A 21,544-nucleotide genomic window follows, 5' to 3' on the forward strand; every position below is an offset into this window, starting at 1 on the left:
ATGGCCTACTAGTATAGGATTTTAACTCCCAGATTCTGAAGAAATAGTCACCTTGCATTAAAAAATGTCATTGCAAAGATGTTGCAAAAAATGGCTAAAATCTGCAAACAATGTGGATTTTCTTAAAGAAACCAAGAAAGAGGGCCTAGCACTGTACCAACTGAGCTATCGAAGGTGACAGAGGGGCACTAAGTGTTGAAAGCTACGGCCACAATAAATGTCTTAAATGCCATCTTTTTGTCCTCTTGAGACACGGCTATACAGTTCAAAGGGCAGTCTAAATATTGCTGAAGGACATTGTTGTATTTGGTCTTTTAAGAAATACAAAATCTGTTTACGTAAAGAGCATCAAACTCACAGGGGCATCCGGGTATGAACCGTGGACCCGATAAAAGTACATCCTTCGAGCCGGATTTGAACCAGCGACCTAAGGATTACAGGATTGCAGACTACAGTCCTCCGCTCTTCCAACTGAGCTATCGAAGGTGACAGCACATAACCTAGTGTAAAAAACTATAGCCGTGTATAGCCAACCTGTGTCCGTGCTCTTGCCCTTACAGTCTCATGAACGTTTTCATGTAGTGTGAGCCCAGTCTTTGAGGTCATTTCAAGTCACACAGTAGATATAGTAGCTATAGTATATTCCGAGTGTGAAGAGGCTGGGATGAAAATCAGCACCTCCAAAACCGAGGCCATGGTTCTCAACCAGATAAAGGTGGCTTGCCGGGTGGGAAGAGCCAGTATCTATGGGTCAACATTCGGCCATCTCGTGGAAACTGGGCCGTTCCACCAAGGAAGATGCTTAAAGTCCAGAAGGCAGCTGGAGAATGTGGGCATCCTTCTCGCTTTCTCAGCAAGCACTGTAGCATTTGAGCTAATCCTCATCCCTTCTCCTTAGATCCCTTAAGAGCAGCTCAGGGGCTCTGCGTGTAGTCTAAAACTGAGTACCTCTGTTTCACCTGTATGTGGCTGATGTTACTATAACGCTGGACGTTTGCTGGATGTTCCTTGTGTTTTCTCCAAGAAAGAATTTGTGTTCCGTTTCCTGCTCTTTCTCATGGATGATGTCTCAACATATTTATGGGGTCCATAGACAATGCTCTACCATTTGAACTCATCATGGAAAAAGATGGGAGAGAACTCACAGAAAGGACTGTTTACATTGGCTCATGTGCTCGCACTTACAGAGCCAATGTAAACATACAAAGTATGTTGAAGTAATCAGGGACACGTTAAGTGTCCTGTTGTTTAATGTGCTGAAGCAGTATCAGTATCAACCTTGTGGTACGCTCTTAAATTCTTTGGTGGAGTATAATAACAAGGTACTTATATCGACGAGGATGGGATTCAAACCCACGCGTGCAGAGCACAATGGATTAGCAGTGCATCGCCTTAACCACTCGGCCACCTCGTCAGTGCACATTCCTATATCCTATGGAAACGTGTTGGTGGAAGTAAAATTCCAACCAGACTAATGATTTATCCTTGGGTTTCACTTTCTTCCAAAAGGGTTACAGTAGATACACGAGGGCCATTTCATATTGCTGTGGTGCCCATGCAGCCCTGGCTGGTTACCAAAAGATGTCTGAAATCACAGGAGCTGCGTAATCTCGGTTGAGCCGTCCAAAGTTGGTGTGACTGAGACGAACTGAAGATGTCCTTTGAAAGATGGTCACACAGCTCTGAGACAGTCCCATTCAACAAACTGTACGTAGGAACACAGGTGATCCTTTCTTTGAATTCAAATCTCAAATATTTGTATTATTATTTCTTTTGCTGAGTGAAAACCGAAAGCTCCATTTGGTTTACTCCTGCATGAATACATAATGCCATTACCTTTGGATTTGAAAAACCAAACGATATTCATCTCACCACGTATTTAACATACATAACAAGGCAAGGTAAGGCAAGTTCTGTTGTAGAGCAAAATTCGTCCACAAAGCAATTCAAAGTGTTTTACACAACAGGAAAAGATGCAGTATTGATGAAAGAGTAAAACCGAATGGGCACTTCATTTTTTTATCTTGCATCTTAAAAATACAAATGGCCTACTAGTATAGGATTTTAACTCCCAGATTCTGAAGAAATAGTCACCTTGCATTAAAAAATGTCATTGCAAAGATGTTGCAAAAAATGGCTAAAATCTGCAAACAATGTGGATTTTCTTAAAGAAACCAAGAAAGAGGGCCTAGCACTGTACCAACTGAGCTATCGAAGGTGACAGAGGGGCACTAAGTGTTGAAAGCTACGGCCACAATAAATGTCTTAAATGCCATCTTTTTGTCCTCTTGAGACACGGCTATACAGTTCAAAGGGCAGTCTAAATATTGCTGAAGGACATTGTTGTATTTGGTCTTTTAAGAAATACAAAATCTGTTTACGTAAAGAGCATCAAACTCACAGGGGCATCCGGGTATGAACCGTGGACCCGATAAAAGTACATCCTTCGAGCCGGATTTGAACCAGCGACCTAAGGATTACAGGATAGCAGACTACAGTCCTCCGCTCTTCCAACTGAGCTATCGAAGGTGACAGCACATAACCTAGTGTAAAAAACTATAGCCGTGTATAGCCAACCTGTGTCCGTACTCTTGCCCTTACAGTCTCATGAACGTTTTCATGTAGTGTGAGCCCAGTCTTTGAGGTCATTTCAAGTCACACAGTAGATATAGTAGCTATAGTATATTCCGAGTGTGAAGAGGCTGGGATGAAAATCAGCACCTCCAAAACCGAGGCCATGGTTCTCAACCAGATAAAGGTGGCTTGCCGGGTGGGAAGAGCCAGTATCTATGGGTCAACATTCGGCCATCTCGTGGAAACTGGGCCGTTCCACCAAGGAAGATGCTTAAAGTCCAGAAGGCAGCTGGAGAATGTGGGCAATCTTCTCGCTTTCTCAGCAAGCACTGTAGCATTTGAGCTAATCCTCATCCCTTCTCCTTAGATCCCTTAAGAGCAGCTCAGGGGCTCTGCGTGTAGTCTAAAACTGAGTACCTCTGTTTCACCTGTATGTGGCTGATGTTACTATAACGCTGGACGTTTGCTGGATGTTCCTTGTGTTTTCTCCAAGAAAGAATTTGTGTTCCGTTTCCTGCTCTTTCTCATGGATGATGTCTCAACATATTTATGGGGTCCATAGACAATGCTCTACCATTTGAACTCATCATGGAAAAAGATGGGAGAGAACTCACAGAAAGGACTGTTTACATTGGCTCATGTGCTCGCACTTACAGAGCCAATGTAAACATACAAAGTATGTTGAAGTAATCAGGGACACGTTAAGTGTCCTGTTGTTTAATGTGCTGAAGCAGTATCAGTATCAACCTTGTGGTACGCTCTTAAATTCTTTGGTGGAGTATAATAACACATTCCTATATCCTATGGAAACGTGTTGGTGGAAGTAAAATTCCAACCAGACTAATGATTTATCCTTGGGTTTCACTTTCTTCCAAAAGGGTTACAGTAGATACACGAGGGCCATTTCATATTGCTGTGGTGCCCATGCAGCCCTGGCTGGTTACCAAAAGATGTCTGAAATCACAGGAGCTGCGTAATCTCGGTTGAGCCGTCCAAAGTTGGTGTGACTGAGACGAACTGAAGATGTCCTTTGAAAGATGGTCACACAGCTCTGAGACAGTCCCATTCAACAAACTGTACGTAGGAACACAGGTGATCCTTTCTTTGAATTCAAATCTCAAATATTTGTATTATTATTTCTTTTGCTGAGTGAAAACCGAAAGCTCCATTTGGTTTACTCCTGCATGAATACATAATGCCATTACCTTTGGATTTGAAAAACCAAACGATATTCATCTCACCACGTATTTAACATACATAACAAGGCAAGGTAAGGCAAGTTCTGTTGTAGAGCAAAATTCGTCCACAAAGCAATTCAAAGTGTTTTACACAACAGGAAAAGATGCAGTATTGATGAAAGAGTAAAACCGAATGGGCACTTCATTTTTTTATCTTGCATCTTAAAAATACAAATGGCCTACTAGTATAGGATTTTAGCACCCAGATTCTGAAGAAATAGTCACCTTGCATTAAAAAATGTCATTGCAAAGATGTTGCAAAAAATGGCTAAAATCTGCAAACAATGTGGATTTTCTTAAAGAAACCAAGAAAGAGGGCCTAGCACTGTACCAACTGAGCTATCGAAGGTGACAGAGGGGCACTAAGTGTTGAAAGCTACGGCCACAATAAATGTCTTAAATGCCATCTTTTTGTCCTCTTGAGACACGGCTATACAGTTCAAAGGGCAGTCTAAATATTGCTGAAGGACATTGTTGTATTTGGTCTTTTAAGAAATACAAAATCTGTTTACGTAAAGAGCATCAAACTCACAGGGGCATCCGGGTATGAACCGTGGACCCAATAAAAGTACATCCTTCGAGCCGGATTTGAACCAGCGACCTAAGGATTACAGGATTGCAGACTACAGTCCTCCGCTCTTCCAACTGAGCTATCGAAGGTGACAGCACATAACCTAGTGTAAAAAACTATAGCCGTGTATAGCCAACCTGTGTCCGTGCTCTTGCCCTTACAGTCTCATGAACGTTTTCATGTAGTGTGAGCCCAGTCTTTGAGGTCATTTCAAGTCACACAGTAGATATAGTAGCTATAGTATATTCCGAGTGTGAAGAGGCTGGGATGAAAATCAGCACCTCCAAAACCGAGGCCATGGTTCTCAACCAGATAAAGGTGGCTTGCCGGGTGGGAAGAGCCAGTATCTATGGGTCAACATTCGGCCATCTCGTGGAAACTGGGCCGTTCCACCAAGGAAGATGCTTAAAGTCCAGAAGGCAGCTGGAGAATGTGGGCATCCTTCTCGCTTTCTCAGCAAGCACTGTAGCATTTGAGCTAATCCTCATCCCTTCTCCTTAGATCCCTTAAGAGCAGCTCAGGGGCTCTGCGTGTAGTCTAAAACTGAGTACCTCTGTTTCACCTGTATGTGGCTGATGTTACTATAACGCTGGACGTTTGCTGGATGTTCCTTGTGTTTTCTCCAAGAAAGAATTTGTGTTCCGTTTCCTGCTCTTTCTCATGGATGATGTCTCAACATATTTATGGGGTCCATAGACAATGCTCTACCATTTGAACTCATCATGGAAAAAGATGGGAGAGAACTCACAGAAAGGACTGTTTACATTGGCTCATGTGCTCGCACTTACAGAGCCAATGTAAACATACAAAGTATGTTGAAGTAATCAGGGACACGTTAAGTGTTGTTTAATGTGCTGAAGCAGTATCAGTATCAACCTTGTGGTACGCCCTTAAATTCTTTGGTGGAGTATAATAACAAGGTACTTATATCGACGAAGATGGGATTCGAACCCACGCGTGCAGAGCACAATGGATTAGCAGTCCATCGCCTTAACCACTCGGCCACCTCGTCAGTGCACATTCCTATATCCTATGGAAACGTGTTGGTGGAAGTAAAATTCCAACCAGACTAATGATTTATCCTTGGGTTTCACTTTCTTCCAAAAGGGTTACAGTAGATACACGAGGGCCATTTCATATTGCTGTGGTGCCCATGCAGCCCTGGCTGGTTACCAAAAGATGTCTGAAATCACAGGAGCTGCGTAATCTCGGTTGAGCCGTCCAAAGTTGGTGTGACTGAGACGAACTGAAGATGTCCTTTGAAAGATGGTCACACAGCTCTGAGACAGTCCCATTCAACAAACTGTACGTAGGAACACAGGTGATCCTTTCTTTGAATTCAAATCTCAAATATTTGTATTATTATTTCTTTTGCTGAGTGAAAACCGAAAGCTCCATTTGGTTTACTCCTGCATGAATACATAATGCCATTACCTTTGGATTTGAAAAACCAAACGATATTCATCTCACCACGTATTTAACATACATAACAAGGCAAGGTAAGGCAAGTTCTGTTGTAGAGCAAAATTCGTCCACAAAGCAATTCAAAGTGTTTTACACAACAGGAAAAGATGCAGTATTGATGAAAGAGTAAAACCGAATGGGCACTTCATTTTTTTATCTTGCATCTTAAAAATACAAATGGCCTACTAGTATAGGATTTTAACTCCCAGATTCTGAAGAAATAGTCACCTTGCATTAAAAAATGTCATTGCAAAGATGTTGCAAAAAATGGCTAAAATCTGCAAACAATGTGGATTTTCTTAAAGAAACCAAGAAAGAGGGCCTAGCACTGTACCAACTGAGCTATCGAAGGTGACAGAGGGGCACTAAGTGTTGAAAGCTACGACCACAATAAATGTCTTAAATGCCATCTTTTTGTCCTCTTGAGACACGGCTATACAGTTCAAAGGGCAGTCTAAATATTGCTGAAGGACATTGTTGTATTTGGTCTTTTAAGAAATACAAAATCTGTTTACGTAAAGAGCATCAAACTCACAGGGGCATCCGGGTATGAACCGTGGACCCGATAAAAGTACATCCTTCGAGCCGGATTTGAACCAGCGACCTAAGGATTACAGGATTGCAGACTACAGTCCTCCGCTCTTCCAACTGAGCTATCGAAGGTGACAGCACATAACCTAGTGTAAAAAACTATAGCCGTGTATAGCCAACCTGTGTCCGTACTCTTGCCCTTACAGTCTCATGAACGTTTTCATGTAGTGTGAGCCCAGTCTTTGAGGTCATTTCAAGTCACACAGTAGATATAGTAGCTATAGTATATTCCGAGTGTGAAGAGGCTGGGATGAAAATCAGCACCTCCAAAACCGAGGCCATGGTTCTCAACCAGATAAAGGTGGCTTGCCGGGTGGGAAGAGCCAGTATCTATGGGTCAACATTCGGCCATCTCGTGGAAACTGGGCCGTTCCACCAAGGAAGATGCTTAAAGTCCAGAAGGCAGCTGGAGAATGTGGGCATCCTTCTCGCTTTCTCAGCAAGCACTGTAGCATTTGAGCTAATCCTCATCCCTTCTCCTTAGATCCCTTAAGAGCAGCTCAGGGGCTCTGCGTGTAGTCTAAAACTGAGTACCTCTGTTTCACCTGTATGTGGCTGATGTTACTATAACGCTGGACGTTTGCTGGATGTTCCTTGTGTTTTCTCCAAGAAAGAATTTGTGTTCCGTTTCCTGCTCTTTCTCATGGATGATGTCTCAACATATTTATGGGGTCCATAGACAATGCTCTACCATTTGAACTCATCATGGAAAAAGATGGGAGAGAACTCACAGAAAGGACTGTTTACATTGGCTCATGTGCTCGCACTTACAGAGCCAATGTAAACATACAAAGTATGTTGAAGTAATCAGGGACACGTTAAGTGTTGTTTAATGTGCTGAAGCAGTATCAGTATCAACCTTGTGGTACGCTCTTAAATTCTTTGGTGGAGTATAATAACAAGGTACTTAAATCGACGAGGATGGGATTCGAACCCATGCGTGCAGAGCACAATGGATTAGCAGTCCATCGCCTTAACCACTCGGCCACCTCGTCAGTGCACATTCCTATATCCTATGGAAAAGTGTTGGTGGAAGTAAAATTCCAACCAGACTAATGATTTATCCTTGGGTTTCACTTTCTTCCAAAAGGGTTACAGTAGATACACGAGGGCCATTTCATATTGCTGTGGTGCCCATGCAGCCCTGGCTGGTTACCAAAAGATGTCTGAAATCACAGGAGCTGCGTAATCTCGGTTGAGCCGTCCAAAGTTGGTGTGACTGAGACGAACTGAAGATGTCCTTTGAAAGATGGTCACACAGCTCTGAGACAGTCCCATTCAACAAACTGTACGTAGGAACACAGGTGATCCTTTCTTTGAATTCAAATCTCAAATATTTGTATTATTATTTCTTTTGCTGAGTGAAAACCGAAAGCTCCATTTGGTTTACTCCTGCATGAATACATAATGCCATTACCTTTGGATTTGAAAAACCAAACGATATTCATCTCACCACGTATTTAACATACATAACAAGGCAAGGTAAGGCAAGTTCTGTTGTAGAGCAAAATTCGTCCACAAAGCAATTCAAAGTGTTTTACACAACAGGAAAAGATGCAGTATTGATGAAAGAGTAAAACCGAATGGGCACTTCATTTTTTTATCTTGCATCTTAAAAATACAAATGGCCTACTAGTATAGGATTTTAACTCCCAGATTCTGAAGAAATAGTCACCTTGCATTAAAAAATGTCATTGCAAAGATGTTGCAAAAAATGGCTAAAATCTGCAAACAATGTGGATTTTCTTAAAGAAACCAAGAAAGAGGGCCTAGCACTGTACCAACTGAGCTATCGAAGGTGACAGAGGGGCACTAAGTGTTGAAAGCTACGGCCACAATAAATGTCTTAAATGCCATCTTTTTGTCCTCTTGAGACACGGCTATACAGTTCAAAGGGCAGTCTAAATATTGCTGAAGGACATTGTTGTATTTGGTCTTTTAAGAAATACAAAATCTGTTTACGTAAAGAGCATCAAACTCACAGGGGCATCCGGGTATGAACCGTGGACCCGATAAAAGTACATCCTTCGAGCCAGATTTGAACCAGCGACCTAAGGATTACAGGATTGCAGACTACAGTCCTCCGCTCTTCCAACTGAGCTATCGAAGGTGACAGCACATAACCTAGTGTAAAAAACTATAGCCGTGTATAGCCAACCTGTGTCCGTGCTCTTGCCCTTACAGTCTCATGAACGTTTTCATGTAGTGTGAGCCCAGTCTTTGAGGTCATTTCAAGTCACACAGTAGATATAGTAGCTATAGTATATTCCGAGTGTGAAGAGGCTGGGATGAAAATCAGCACCTCCAAAACCGAGGCCATGGTTCTCAACCAGATAAAGGTGGCTTGCCGGGTGGGAAGAGCCAGTATCTATGGGTCAACATTCGGCCATCTCGTGGAAACTGGGCCGTTCCACCAAGGAAGATGCTTAAAGTCCAGAAGGCAGCTGGAGAATGTGGGCATCCTTCTCGCTTTCTCAGCAAGCACTGTAGCATTTGAGCTAATCCTCATCCCTTCTCCTTAGATCCCTTAAGAGCAGCTCAGGGGCTCTGCGTGTAGTCTAAAACTGAGTACCTCTGTTTCACCTGTATGTGGCTGATGTTACTATAACGCTGGACGTTTGCTGGATGTTCCTTGTGTTTTCTCCAAGAAAGAATTTGTGTTCCGTTTCCTGCTCTTTCTCATGGATGATGTCTCAACATATTTATGGGGTCCATAGACAATGCTCTACCATTTGAACTCATCATGGAAAAAGATGGGAGAGAACTCACAGAAAGGACTGTTTACATTGGCTCATGTGCTCGCACTTACAGAGCCAATGTAAACATACAAAGTATGTTGAAGTAATCAGGGACACGTTAAGTGTCCTGTTGTTTAATGTGCTGAAGCAGTATCAGTATCAACCTTGTGGTACGCTCTTAAATTCTTTGGTGGAGTATAATAACACATTCCTATATCCTATGGAAACGTGTTGGTGGAAGTAAAATTCCAACCAGACTAATGATTTATCCTTGGGTTTCACTTTCTTCCAAAAGGGTTACAGTAGATACACGAGGGCCATTTCATATTGCTGTGGTGCCCATGCAGCCCTGGCTGGTTACCAAAAGATGTCTGAAATCACAGGAGCTGCGTAATCTCGGTTGAGCCGTCCAAAGTTGGTGTGACTGAGACGAACTGAAGATGTCCTTTGAAAGATGGTCACACAGCTCTGAGACAGTCCCATTCAACAAACTGTACGTAGGAACACAGGTGATCCTTTCTTTGAATTCAAATCTCAAATATTTGTATTATTATTTCTTTTGCTGAGTGAAAACCGAAAGCTCCATTTGGTTTACTCCTGCATGAATACATAATGCCATTACCTTTGGATTTGAAAAACCAAACGATATTCATCTCACCACGTATTTAACATACATAACAAGGCAAGGTAAGGCAAGTTCTGTTGTAGAGCAAAATTCGTCCACAAAGCAATTCAAAGTGTTTTACACAACAGGAAAAGATGCAGTATTGATGAAAGAGTAAAACCGAATGGGCACTTCATTTTTTTATCTTGCATCTTAAAAATACAAATGGCCTACTAGTATAGGATTTTAACTCCCAGATTCTGAAGAAATAGTCACCTTGCATTAAAAAATGTCATTGCAAAGATGTTGCAAAAAATGGCTAAAATCTGCAAACAATGTGGATTTTCTTAAAGAAACCAAGAAAGAGGGCCTAGCACTGTACCAACTGAGCTATCGAAGGTGACAGAGGGGCACTAAGTGTTGAAAGCTACGGCCACAATAAATGTCTTAAATGCCATCTTTTTGTCCTCTTGAGACACGGCTATACAGTTCAAAGGGCAGTCTAAATATTGCTGAAGGACATTGTTGTATTTGGTCTTTTAAGAAATACAAAATCTGTTTACGTAAAGAGCATCAAACTCACAGGGGCATCCGGGTATGAACCGTGGACCCGATAAAAGTACATCCTCCGAGCCGGATTTGAACCAGCGACCTAAGGATTACAGGATTGCAGACTACAGTCCTCCGCTCTTCCAACTGAGCTATCGAAGGTGACAGCATATAACCTAGTGTAAAAAACTATAGCCGTGTATAGCCAACCTGTGTCCGTACTCTTGCCCTTACAGTCTCATGAACGTTTTCATGTAGTGTGAGCCCAGTCTTTGAGGTCATTTCAAGTCACACAGTAGATATAGTAGCTATAGTATATTCCGAGTGTGAAGAGGCTGGGATGAAAATCAGCACCTCCAAAACCGAGGCCATGGTTCTCAACCAGATAAAGGTGGCTTGCCGGGTGGGAAGAGCCAGTATCTATGGGTCAACATTCGGCCATCTCGTGGAAACTGGGCCGTTCCACCAAGGAAGATGCTTAAAGTCCAGAAGGCAGCTGGAGAATGTGGGCATCCTTCTCGCTTTCTCAGCAAGCACTGTAGCATTTGAGCTAATCCTCATCCCTTCTCCTTAGATCCCTTAAGAGCAGCTCAGGGGCTCTGCGTGTAGTCTAAAACTGAGTACCTCTGTTTCACCTGTATGTGGCTGATGTTACTATAACGCTGGACGTTTGCTGGATGTTCCTTGTGTTTTCTCCAAGAAAGAATTTGTGTTCCGTTTCCTGCTCTTTCTCATGGATGATGTCTCAACATATTTATGGGGTCCATAGACAATGCTCTACCATTTGAACTCATCATGGAAAAAGATGGGAGAGAACTCACAGAAAGGACTGTTTACATTGGCTCATGTGCTCGCACTTACAGAGCCAATGTAAACATACAAAGTATGTTGAAGTAATCAGGGACACGTTAAGTGTCCTGTTGTTTAATGTGCTGAAGCAGTATCAGTATCAACCTTGTGGTACGCTCTTAAATTCTTTGGTGGAGTATAATAACAAGGTACTTATATCGACGAGGATGGGATTCGAACCCACGCGTGCAGAGCACAATGGATTAGCAGTCCATCGCCTTAACCACTCGGCCACCTCGTCAGTGCACATTCCTATATCCTATGGAAACGTGTTGGTGGAAGTAAAATTCCAACCAGACTAATGATTTATCCTTGGGTTTCACTTTCTTCCAAAAGGGTTACAGTAGATACACAAGGGCCATTTCATATTGCTGTGGTGCCCATGCAGCCCTGGCTGGTTACCAAAAGATGTCTGAAATCACAGGAGCTGCGTAATCTCGGTTGAGCCGTCCAAAGTTGGTGTGACTGAGACGAACTGAAGATGTCCTTTGAAAGATGGTCACACAGCTCTGAGACAGTCCCATTCAACAAACTGTACGTAGGAACACAGGTGATCCTTTCTTTGAATTCAAATCTCAAATATTTGTATTATTATTTCTTTTGCTGAGTGAAAACCGAAAGCTCCATTTGGTTTACTCCTGCATGAATACATAATGCCATTACCTTTGGATTTGAAAAACCAAACGATATTCATCTCACCACGTATTTAACATACATAACAAGGCAAGGTAAGGCAAGTTCTGTTGTAGAGCAAAATTCGTCCACAAAGCAATTCAAAGTGTTTTACACAACAGGAAAAGATGCAGTATTGATGAAAGAGTAAAACCGAATGGGCACTTCATTTTTTTATCTTGCATCTTAAAAATACAAATGGCCTACTAGTATAGGATTTTAACACCCAGATTCTGAAGAAATAGTCACCTTGCATTAAAAAATGTCATTGCAAAGATGTTGCAAAAAATGGCTAAAATCTGCAAACAATGTGGATTTTCTTAAAGAAACCAAGAAAGAGGGCCTAGCACTGTACCAACTGAGCTATCGAAGGTGACAGAGGGGCACTAAGTGTTGAAAGCTACGGCCACAATAAATGTCTTAAATGCCATCTTTTTGTCCTCTTGAGACACGGCTATACAGTTCAAAGGGCAGTCTAAATATTGCTGAAGGACATTGTTGTATTTGGTCTTTTAAGAAATACAAAATCTGTTTACGTAAAGAGCATCAAACTCACAGGGGCATCCGGGTATGAACCGTGGACCCAATAAAAGTACATCCTTCGAGCCGGATTTGAACCAGCGACCTAAGGATTACAGGATTGCAGACTACAGTCCTCCGCTCTTCCAACTGAGCTATCGAAGGTGACAGCACATAACCTAGTGTAAAAAACTATAGCCGTGTATAGCCAACCTGTGTCCGTGCTCTTGCCCTTACAGTCTCATGAACGTTTTCATGTAGTGTGAGCCCAGTCTTTGAGGTCATTTCAAGTCACACAGTAGATATAGTAGCTATAGTATATTCCGAGTGTGAAGAGGCTGGGATGAAAATCAGCACCTCCAAAACCGAGGCCATGGTTCTCAACCAGATAAAGGTGGCTTGCCGGGTGGGAAGAGCCAGTATCTATGGGTCAACATTCGGCCATCTCGTGGAAACTGGGCCGTTCCACCAAGGAAGATGCTTAAAGTCCAGAAGGCAGCTGGAGAATGTGGGCATCCTTCTCGCTTTCTCAGCAAGCACTGTAGCATTTGAGCTAATCCTCATCCCTTCTCCTTAGATCCCTTAAGAGCAGCTCAGGGGCTCTGCGTGTAGTCTAAAACTGAGTACCTCTGTTTCACCTGTATGTGGCTGATGTTACTATAACGCTGGACGTTTGCTGGATGTTCCTTGTGTTTTCTCCAAGAAAGAATTTGTGTTCCGTTTCCTGCTCTTTCTCATGGATGATGTCTCAACATATTTATGGGGTCCATAGACAATGCTCTACCATTTGAACTCATCATGGAAAAAGATGGGAGAGAACTCACAGAAAGGACTGTTTACATTGGCTCATGTGCTCGCACTTACAGAGCCAATGTAAACATACAAAGTATGTTGAAGTAATCAGGGACACGTTAAGTGTCCTGTTGTTTAATGTGCTGAAGCAGTATCAGTATCAACCTTGTGGTACGCTCTTAAATTCTTTGGTGGAGTATAATAACACATTCCTATATCCTATGGAAACGTGTTGGTGGAAGTAAAATTCCAACCAGACTAATGATTTATCCTTGGGTTTCACTTTCTTCCAAAAGGGTTACAGTAGATACACGAGGGTCATTTCATATTGCTGTGGTGCCCATGCAGCCCTGGCTGGTTACCAAAAGATGTCTGAAATCACAGGAGCTGCGTAATCTCGGTTGAGCCGTCCAAAGTTGGTGTGACTGAGACGAACTGAAGATGTCCTTTGAAAGATGGTCACACAGCTCTGAGACAGTCCCATTCAACAAACTGTACGTAGGAACACAGGTGATCCTTTCTTTGAATTCAAATCTCAAATATTTGTATTATTATTTCTTTTGCTGAGTGAAAACCGAAAGCTCCATTTGGTTTACTCCTGCATGAATACATAATGCCATTACCTTTGGATTTGAAAAACCAAACGATATTCATCTCACCACGTATTTAACATACATAACAAGGCAAGGTAAGGCAAGTTCTGTTGTAGAGCAAAATTCGTCCACAAAGCAATTCAAAGTGTTTTACACAACAGGAAAAGATGCAGTATTGATGAAAGAGTAAAACCGAATGGGCACTTCATTTTTTTATCTTGCATCTTAAAAATACAAATGGCCTACTAGTATAGGATTTTAACTCCCAGATTCTGAAGAAATAGTCACCTTGCATTAAAAAATGTCATTGCAAAGATGTTGCAAAAAATGGCTAAAATCTGCAAACAATGTGGATTTTCTTAAAGAAACCAAGAAAGAGGGCCTAGCACTGTACCAACTGAGCTATCGAAGGTGACAGAGGGGCACTAAGTGTTGAAAGCTACGGCCACAATAAATGTCTTAAATGCCATCTTTTTGTCCTCTTGAGACACGGCTATACAGTTCAAAGGGCAGTCTAAATATTGCTGAAGGACATTGTTGTATTTGGTCTTTTAAGAAATACAAAATCTGTTTACGTAAAGAGCATCAAACTCACAGGGGCATCCGGGTATGAACCGTGGACCCGATAAAAGTACATCCTCCGAGCCGGATTTGAACCAGCGACCTAAGGATTACAGGATTGCAGACTACAGTCCTCCGCTCTTCCAACTGAGCTATCGAAGGTGACAGCACATAACCTAGTGTAAAAAACTATAGCCGTGTATAGCCAACCTGTGTCCGTGCTCTTGCCCTTACAGTCTCATGAACGTTTTCATGTAGTGTGAGCCCAGTCTTTGAGGTCATTTCAAGTCACACAGTAGATATAGTAGCTATAGTATATTCCGAGTGTGAAGAGGCTGGGATGAAAATCAGCACCTCCAAAACCGAGGCCATGGTTCTCAACCAGATAAAGGTGGCTTGCCGGGTGGGAAGAGCCAGTATCTATGGGTCAACATTCGGCCATCTCGTGGAAACTGGGCCGTTCCACCAAGGAAGATGCTTAAAGTCCAGAAGGCAGCTGGAGAATGTGGGCATCCTTCTCGCTTTCTCAGCAAGCACTGTAGCATTTGAGCTAATCCTCATCCCTTCTCCTTAGATCCCTTAAGAGCAGCTCAGGGGCTCTGCGTGTAGTCTAAAACTGAGTACCTCTGTTTCACCTGTATGTGGCTGATGTTACTATAACGCTGGACGTTTGCTGGATGTTCCTTGTGTTTTCTCCAAGAAAGAATTTGTGTTCCGTTTCCTGCTCTTTCTCATGGATGATGTCTCAACATATTTATGGGGTCCATAGACAATGCTCTACCATTTGAACTCATCATGGAAAAAGATGGGAGAGAACTCACAGAAAGGACTGTTTACATTGGCTCATGTGCTCGCACTTACAGAGCCAATGTAAACATACAAAGTATGTTGAAGTAATCAGGGACACGTTAAGTGTCCTGTTGTTTAATGTGCTGAAGCAGTATCAGTATCAACCTTGTGGTACGCTCTTAAATTCTTTGGTGGAGTATAATAACAAGGTACTTATATCGACGAGGATGGGATTCGAACCCACGCGTGCAGAGCACAATGGATTAGCAGTCCATCGCCTTAACCACTCGGCCACCTCGTCAGTGCACATTCCTATATCCTATGGAAACGTGTTGGTGGAAGTAAAATTCCAATCAGACTAATGATTTATCCTTGGGTTTCACTTTCTTCCAAAAGGGTTACAGTAGATACACGAGGGCCATTTCATATTGCTGTGGTGCCCATGCAGCCCTGGCTGGTTACCAAAAGATGTCTGAAATCACAGGAGCTGCGTAATCTCGGTTGAGCCGTCCAAAGTTGGTGTGACTGAGACGAACTGAAGATGTCCTTTGAAAGATGGTCACACAGCTCTGAGACAGTCCCATTCAACAAACTGTACGTAGGAACACAGGTGATCCTTTCTTTGAATTCAAATCTCAAATATTTGTATTATTATTTCTTTTGCTGAGTGAAAACCGAAAGCTCCATTTGGTTTACTCCTGCATGAATACATAATGCCATTACCTTTGGATTTGAAAAACCAAACGATATTCATCTCACCACGTATTTAACATACATAACAAGGCAAGGTAAGGCAAGTTCTGTTGTAGAGCAAAATTCGTCCACAAAGCAATTCAAAGTGTTTTACACAACAGGAAAAGATGCAGTATTGATGAAAGAGTAAAACCGAATGGGCACTTCATTTTTTTATCTTGCATCTTAAAAATACAAATGGCCTACTAGTATAGGATTTTAACACCCAGATTCTGAAGAAATAGTCACCTTGCATTAAAAAATGTCATTGCAAAGATGTTGCAAAAAATGGCTAAAATCTGCAAACAATGTGGATTTTCTTAAAGAAACCAAGAAAGAGGGCCTAGCACTGTACCAACTGAGCTATCGAAGGTGACAGAGGGGCACTAAGTGTTGAAAGCTACGGCCACAATAAATGTCTTAAATGCCATCTTTTTGTCCTCTTGAGACACGGCTATACAGTTCAAAGGGCAGTCTAAATATTGCTGAAGGACATTGTTGTATTTGGTCTTTTAAGAAATACAAAATCTGTTTACGTAAAGAGCATCAAACTCACAGGGGCATCCGGGTATGAACCGTGGACCCGATAAAAGTACATCCTCCGAGCCGGATTTGAACCAGCGACCTAAGGATTACAGGATTGCAGACTACAGTCCTCCGCTCTTCCAACTGAGCTATCGAAGGTGACAGCACATAACCTAGTGTAAAAAACTATAGCCGTGTATAGCCAACCTGTGTCCGTGCTCTTGCCCTTACAGTCTCATGAACGTTTTCATGTAGTGTGAGCCCAGTCTTTGAGGTCATTTCAAGTCACACAGTAGATATAGTAGCTATAGTATATTCCGAGTGTGAAGAGGCTGGGATGAAAATCAGCACCTCCAAAACCGAGGCCATGGTTCTCAACCAGATAAAGGTGGCTTGCCGGGTGGGAAGAGCCAGTATCTATGGGTCAACATTCGGCCATCTCGTGGAAACTGGGCCGTTCCACCAAGGAAGATGCTTAAAGTCCAGAAGGCAGCTGGAGAATGTGGGCATCCTTCTCGCTTTCTCAGCAAGCACTGTAGCATTTGAGCTAATCCTCATCCCTTCTCCTTAGATCCCTTAAGAGCAGCTCAGGGGCTCTGCGTGTAGTCTAAAACTGAGTACCTCTGTTTCACCTGTATGTGGCTGATGTTACTATAACGCTGGACGTTTGCTGGATGTTCCTTGTGTTTTCTCCAAGAAAGAATTTGTGTTCCGTTTCCTGCTCTTTCTCATGGATGATGTCTCAACATATTTATGGGGTCCATAGACAATGCTCTACCATTTGAACTCATCATGGAAAAAGATGGGAGAGAACTCACAGAAAGGACTGTTTACATTGGCTCATGTGCTCGCACTTACAGAGCCAATGTAAACATACAAAGTATGTTGAAGTAATCAGGGACACGTTAAGTGTCCTGTTGTTTAATGTGCTGAAGCAGTATCAGTATCAACCTTGTGGTACGCTCTTAAATTCTTTGGTGGAGTATAATAACAAGGTACTTATATCGACGAGGATGGGATTCGAACCCACGCGTGCAGAGCACAATGGATTAGCAGTCCATCGCCTTAACCACTCGGCCACCTCGTCAGTGCACATTCCTATATCCTATGGAAACGTGTTGGTGGAAGTAAAATTCCAATCAGACTAATGATTTATCCTTGGGTTTCACTTTCTTCCAAAAGGGTTACAGTAGATACACGAGGGCCATTTCATATTGCTGTGGTGCCCATGCAGCCCTGGCTGGTTACCAAAAGATGTCTGAAATCACAGGAGCTGCGTAATCTCGGTTGAGCCGTCCAAAGTTGGTGTGACTGAGACGAACTGAAGATGTCCTTTGAAAGATGGTCACACAGCTCTGAGACAGTCCCATTCAACAAACTGTACGTAGGAACACAGGTGATCCTTTCTTTGAATTCAAATCTCAAATATTTGTATTATTATTTCTTTTGCTGAGTGAAAACCGAAAGCTCCATTTGGTTTACTCCTGCATGAATACATAATGCCATTACCTTTGGATTTGAAAAACCAAACGATATTCATCTCACCACGTATTTAACATACATAACAAGGCAAGGTAAGGCAAGTTCTGTTGTAGAGCAAAATTCGTCCACAAAGCAATTCAAAGTGTTTTACACAACAGGAAAAGATGCAGTATTGATGAAAGAGTAAAACCGAATGGGCACTTCATTTTTTTATCTTGCATCTTAAAAATACAAATGGCCTACTAGTATAGGATTTTAACACCCAGATTCTGAAGAAATAGTCACCTTGCATTAAAAAATGTCATTGCAAAGATGTTGCAAAAAATGGCTAAAATCTGCAAACAATGTGGATTTTCTTAAAGAAACCAAGAAAGAGGGCCTAGCACTGTACCAACTGAGCTATCGAAGGTGACAGAGGGGCACTAAGTGTTGAAAGCTACGGCCACAATAAATGTCTTAAATGCCATCTTTTTGTCCTCTTGAGACACGGCTATACAGTTCAAAGGGCAGTCTAAATATTGCTGAAGGACATTGTTGTATTTGGTCTTTTAAGAAATACAAAATCTGTTTACGTAAAGAGCATCAAACTCACAGGGGCATCCGGGTATGAACCGTGGACCCGATAAAAGTACATCCTTCGAGCCGGATTTGAACCAGCGACCTAAGGATTACAGGATTGCAGACTACAGTCCTCCGCTCTTCCAACTGAGCTATCGAAGGTGACAGCACATAACCTAGTGTAAAAAACTATAGCCGTGTATAGCCAACCTGTGTCCGTGCTCTTGCCCTTACAGTCTCATGAACGTTTTCATGTAGTGTGAGCCCAGTCTTTGAGGTCATTTCAAGTCACACAGTAGATATAGTAGCTATAGTATATTCCGAGTGTGAAGAGGCTGGGATGAAAATCAGCACCTCCAAAACCGAGGCCATGGTTCTCAACCAGATAAAGGTGGCTTGCCGGGTGGGAAGAGCCAGTATCTATGGGTCAACATTCGGCCATCTCGTGGAAACTGGGCCGTTCCACCAAGGAAGATGCTTAAAGTCCAGAAGGCAGCTGGAGAATGTGGGCATCCTTCTCGCTTTCTCAGCAAGCACTGTAGCATTTGAGCTAATCCTCATCCCTTCTCCTTAGATCCCTTAAGAGCAGCTCAGGGGCTCTGCGTGTAGTCTAAAACTGAGTACCTCTGTTTCACCTGTATGTGGCTGATGTTACTATAACGCTGGACGTTTGCTGGATGTTCCTTGTGTTTTCTCCAAGAAAGAATTTGTGTTCCGTTTCCTGCTCTTTCTCATGGATGATGTCTCAACATATTTATGGGGTCCATAGACAATGCTCTACCATTTGAACTCATCATGGAAAAAGATGGGAGAGAACTCACAGAAAGGACTGTTTACATTGGCTCATGTGCTCGCACTTACAGAGCCAATGTAAACATACAAAGTATGTTGAAGTAATCAGGGACACGTTAAGTGTCCTGTTGTTTAATGTGCTGAAGCAGTATCAGTATCAACCTTGTGGTACGCTCTTAAATTCTTTGGTGGAGTATAATAACACATTCCTATATCCTATGGAAACGTGTTGGTGGAAGTAAAATTCCAACCAGACTAATGATTTATCCTTGGGTTTCACTTTCTTCCAAAAGGGTTACAGTAGATACACGAGGGTCATTTCATATTGCTGTGGTGCCCATGCAGCCCTGGCTGGTTACCAAAAGATGTCTGAAATCACAGGAGCTGCGTAATCTCGGTTGAGCCGTCCAAAGTTGGTGTGACTGAGACGAACTGAAGATGTCCTTTGAAAGATGGTCACACAGCTCTGAGACAGTCCCATTCAACAAACTGTACGTAGGAACACAGGTGATCCTTTCTTTGAATTCAAATCTCAAATATTTGTATTATTATTTCTTTTGCTGAGTGAAAACCGAAAGCTCCATTTGGTTTACTCCTGCATGAATACATAATGCCATTACCTTTGGATTTGAAAAACCAAACGATATTCATCTCACCACGTATTTAACATACATAACAAGGCAAGGTAAGGCAAGTTCTGTTGTAGAGCAAAATTCGTCCACAAAGCAATTCAAAGTGTTTTACACAACAGGAAAAGATGCAGTATTGATGAAAGAGTAAAACCGAATGGGCACTTCATTTTTTTATCTTGCATCTTAAAAATACAAATGGCCTACTAGTATAGGATTTTAACTCCCAGATTCTGAAGAAATAGTCACCTTGCATTAAAAAATGTCATTGCAAAGATGTTGCAAAAAATGGCTAAAATCTGCAAACAATGTGGATTTTCTTAAAGAAACCAAGAAAGAGGGCCTAGCACTGTACCAACTGAGCTATCGAAGGTGACAGAGGGGCACTAAGTGTTGAAAGCTACGGCCACAATAAATGTCTTAAATGCCATCTTTTTGTCCTCTTGAGACACGGCTATACAGTTCAAAGGGCAGTCTAAATATTGCTGAAGGACATTGTTGTATTTGGTCTTTTAAGAAATACAAAATCTGTTTACGTAAAGAGCATCAAACTCACAGGGGCATCCGGGTATGAACCGTGGACCCGATAAAAGTACATCCTCCGAGCCGGATTTGAACCAGCGACCTAAGGATTACAGGATTGCAGACTACAGTCCTCCGCTCTTCCAACTGAGCTATCGAAGGTGACAGCACATAACCTAGTGTAAAAAACTATAGCCGTGTATAGCCAACCTGTGTCCGTGCTCTTGCCCTTACAGTCTCATGAACGTTTTCATGTAGTGTGAGCCCAGTCTTTGAGGTCATTTCAAGTCACACAGTAGATATAGTAGCTATAGTATATTCCGAGTGTGAAGAGGCTGGGATGAAAATCAGCACCTCCAAAACCGAGGCCATGGTTCTCAACCAGATAAAGGTGGCTTGCCGGGTGGGAAGAGCCAGTATCTATGGGTCAACATTCGGCCATCTCGTGGAAACTGGGCCGTTCCACCAAGGAAGATGCTTAAAGTCCAGAAGGCAGCTGGAGAATGTGGGCATCCTTCTCGCTTTCTCAGCAAGCACTGTAGCATTTGAGCTAATCCTCATCCCTTCTCCTTAGATCCCTTAAGAGCAGCTCAGGGGCTCTGCGTGTAGTCTAAAACTGAGTACCTCTGTTTCACCTGTATGTGGCTGATGTTACTATAACGCTGGACGTTTGCTGGATGTTCCTTGTGTTTTCTCCAAGAAAGAATTTGTGTTCCGTTTCCTGCTCTTTCTCATGGATGATGTCTCAACATATTTATGGGGTCCATAGACAATGCTCTACCATTTGAACTCATCATGGAAAAAGATGGGAGAGAACTCACAGAAAGGACTGTTTACATTGGCTCATGTGCTCGCACTTACAGAGCCAATGTAAACATACAAAGTATGTTGAAGTAATCAGGGACACGTTAAGTGTCCTGTTGTTTAATGTGCTGAAGCAGTATCAGTATCAACCTTGTGGTACGCTCTTAAATTCTTTGGTGGAGTATAATAACAAGGTACTTATATCGACGAGGATGGGATTCGAACCCACGCGTGCAGAGCACAATGGATTAGCAGTCCATCGCCTTAACCACTCGGCCACCTCGTCAGTGCACATTCCTATATCCTATGGAAACGTGTTGGTGGAAGTAAAATTCCAATCAGACTAATGATTTATCCTTGGGTTTCACTTTCTTCCAAAAGGGTTACAGTAGATAC

The 21,544-nt window shown here is 42.4% G+C and overlaps 18 non-coding genes across 18 annotated transcripts; all 18 read right to left on the reverse strand.

Moving 5' to 3' along the window:
- Nucleotides 1–399: 399 nt before the first annotated feature.
- Nucleotides 400–486, reverse strand: trnay-gua (transfer RNA tyrosine (anticodon GUA)). The gene is given in 2 exon segments: nt 400–435; nt 450–486. It is a non-coding gene; the product is annotated as a tRNA-Tyr (tRNA).
- An 846-nt stretch (nt 487–1,332) lies between these two features.
- trnas-gcu (transfer RNA serine (anticodon GCU)) lies at nt 1,333–1,414 on the reverse strand. The gene has a single exon. It is a non-coding gene; the product is annotated as a tRNA-Ser (tRNA).
- Nucleotides 1,415–2,442: 1,028 nt separating this feature from the next.
- On the reverse strand, nt 2,443–2,529 carry trnay-gua (transfer RNA tyrosine (anticodon GUA)). The gene is given in 2 exon segments: nt 2,443–2,478; nt 2,493–2,529. It is a non-coding gene; the product is annotated as a tRNA-Tyr (tRNA).
- Nucleotides 2,530–4,385: 1,856 nt separating this feature from the next.
- Nucleotides 4,386–4,472, reverse strand: trnay-gua (transfer RNA tyrosine (anticodon GUA)). The gene is given in 2 exon segments: nt 4,386–4,421; nt 4,436–4,472. It is a non-coding gene; the product is annotated as a tRNA-Tyr (tRNA).
- An 841-nt stretch (nt 4,473–5,313) lies between these two features.
- trnas-gcu (transfer RNA serine (anticodon GCU)) lies at nt 5,314–5,395 on the reverse strand. The gene has a single exon. It is a non-coding gene; the product is annotated as a tRNA-Ser (tRNA).
- Nucleotides 5,396–6,423: 1,028 nt separating this feature from the next.
- trnay-gua (transfer RNA tyrosine (anticodon GUA)) lies at nt 6,424–6,510 on the reverse strand. Its single transcript is given in 2 exon segments — nt 6,424–6,459; nt 6,474–6,510. It is a non-coding gene; the product is annotated as a tRNA-Tyr (tRNA).
- Nucleotides 6,511–7,351: 841 nt separating this feature from the next.
- Nucleotides 7,352–7,433, reverse strand: trnas-gcu (transfer RNA serine (anticodon GCU)). The gene has a single exon. It is a non-coding gene; the product is annotated as a tRNA-Ser (tRNA).
- Nucleotides 7,434–8,461: 1,028 nt separating this feature from the next.
- On the reverse strand, nt 8,462–8,548 carry trnay-gua (transfer RNA tyrosine (anticodon GUA)). Its single transcript is given in 2 exon segments — nt 8,462–8,497; nt 8,512–8,548. It is a non-coding gene; the product is annotated as a tRNA-Tyr (tRNA).
- Nucleotides 8,549–10,404: 1,856 nt separating this feature from the next.
- On the reverse strand, nt 10,405–10,491 carry trnay-gua (transfer RNA tyrosine (anticodon GUA)). Its single transcript is given in 2 exon segments — nt 10,405–10,440; nt 10,455–10,491. It is a non-coding gene; the product is annotated as a tRNA-Tyr (tRNA).
- Nucleotides 10,492–11,337: 846 nt separating this feature from the next.
- Nucleotides 11,338–11,419, reverse strand: trnas-gcu (transfer RNA serine (anticodon GCU)). The gene has a single exon. It is a non-coding gene; the product is annotated as a tRNA-Ser (tRNA).
- A 1,028-nt stretch (nt 11,420–12,447) lies between these two features.
- Nucleotides 12,448–12,534, reverse strand: trnay-gua (transfer RNA tyrosine (anticodon GUA)). The gene is given in 2 exon segments: nt 12,448–12,483; nt 12,498–12,534. It is a non-coding gene; the product is annotated as a tRNA-Tyr (tRNA).
- A 1,856-nt stretch (nt 12,535–14,390) lies between these two features.
- On the reverse strand, nt 14,391–14,477 carry trnay-gua (transfer RNA tyrosine (anticodon GUA)). Its single transcript is given in 2 exon segments — nt 14,391–14,426; nt 14,441–14,477. It is a non-coding gene; the product is annotated as a tRNA-Tyr (tRNA).
- An 846-nt stretch (nt 14,478–15,323) lies between these two features.
- Nucleotides 15,324–15,405, reverse strand: trnas-gcu (transfer RNA serine (anticodon GCU)). The gene has a single exon. It is a non-coding gene; the product is annotated as a tRNA-Ser (tRNA).
- A 1,028-nt stretch (nt 15,406–16,433) lies between these two features.
- trnay-gua (transfer RNA tyrosine (anticodon GUA)) lies at nt 16,434–16,520 on the reverse strand. Its single transcript is given in 2 exon segments — nt 16,434–16,469; nt 16,484–16,520. It is a non-coding gene; the product is annotated as a tRNA-Tyr (tRNA).
- An 846-nt stretch (nt 16,521–17,366) lies between these two features.
- On the reverse strand, nt 17,367–17,448 carry trnas-gcu (transfer RNA serine (anticodon GCU)). The gene has a single exon. It is a non-coding gene; the product is annotated as a tRNA-Ser (tRNA).
- Nucleotides 17,449–18,476: 1,028 nt separating this feature from the next.
- On the reverse strand, nt 18,477–18,563 carry trnay-gua (transfer RNA tyrosine (anticodon GUA)). Its single transcript is given in 2 exon segments — nt 18,477–18,512; nt 18,527–18,563. It is a non-coding gene; the product is annotated as a tRNA-Tyr (tRNA).
- A 1,856-nt stretch (nt 18,564–20,419) lies between these two features.
- trnay-gua (transfer RNA tyrosine (anticodon GUA)) lies at nt 20,420–20,506 on the reverse strand. Its single transcript is given in 2 exon segments — nt 20,420–20,455; nt 20,470–20,506. It is a non-coding gene; the product is annotated as a tRNA-Tyr (tRNA).
- Nucleotides 20,507–21,352: 846 nt separating this feature from the next.
- Nucleotides 21,353–21,434, reverse strand: trnas-gcu (transfer RNA serine (anticodon GCU)). Its single transcript has one exon. It is a non-coding gene; the product is annotated as a tRNA-Ser (tRNA).
- Between the last annotated feature and the right edge of the window lie 110 nt (nt 21,435–21,544).

This window comes from Eucyclogobius newberryi, unplaced genomic scaffold (assembly GCF_026437365.1).
Source record: "Eucyclogobius newberryi isolate DKJ021-1_F unplaced genomic scaffold, fEucNew1.0.hap1 SCAF_6, whole genome shotgun sequence".
NCBI lineage: Eukaryota > Metazoa > Chordata > Actinopteri > Gobiiformes > Gobiidae > Eucyclogobius > Eucyclogobius newberryi.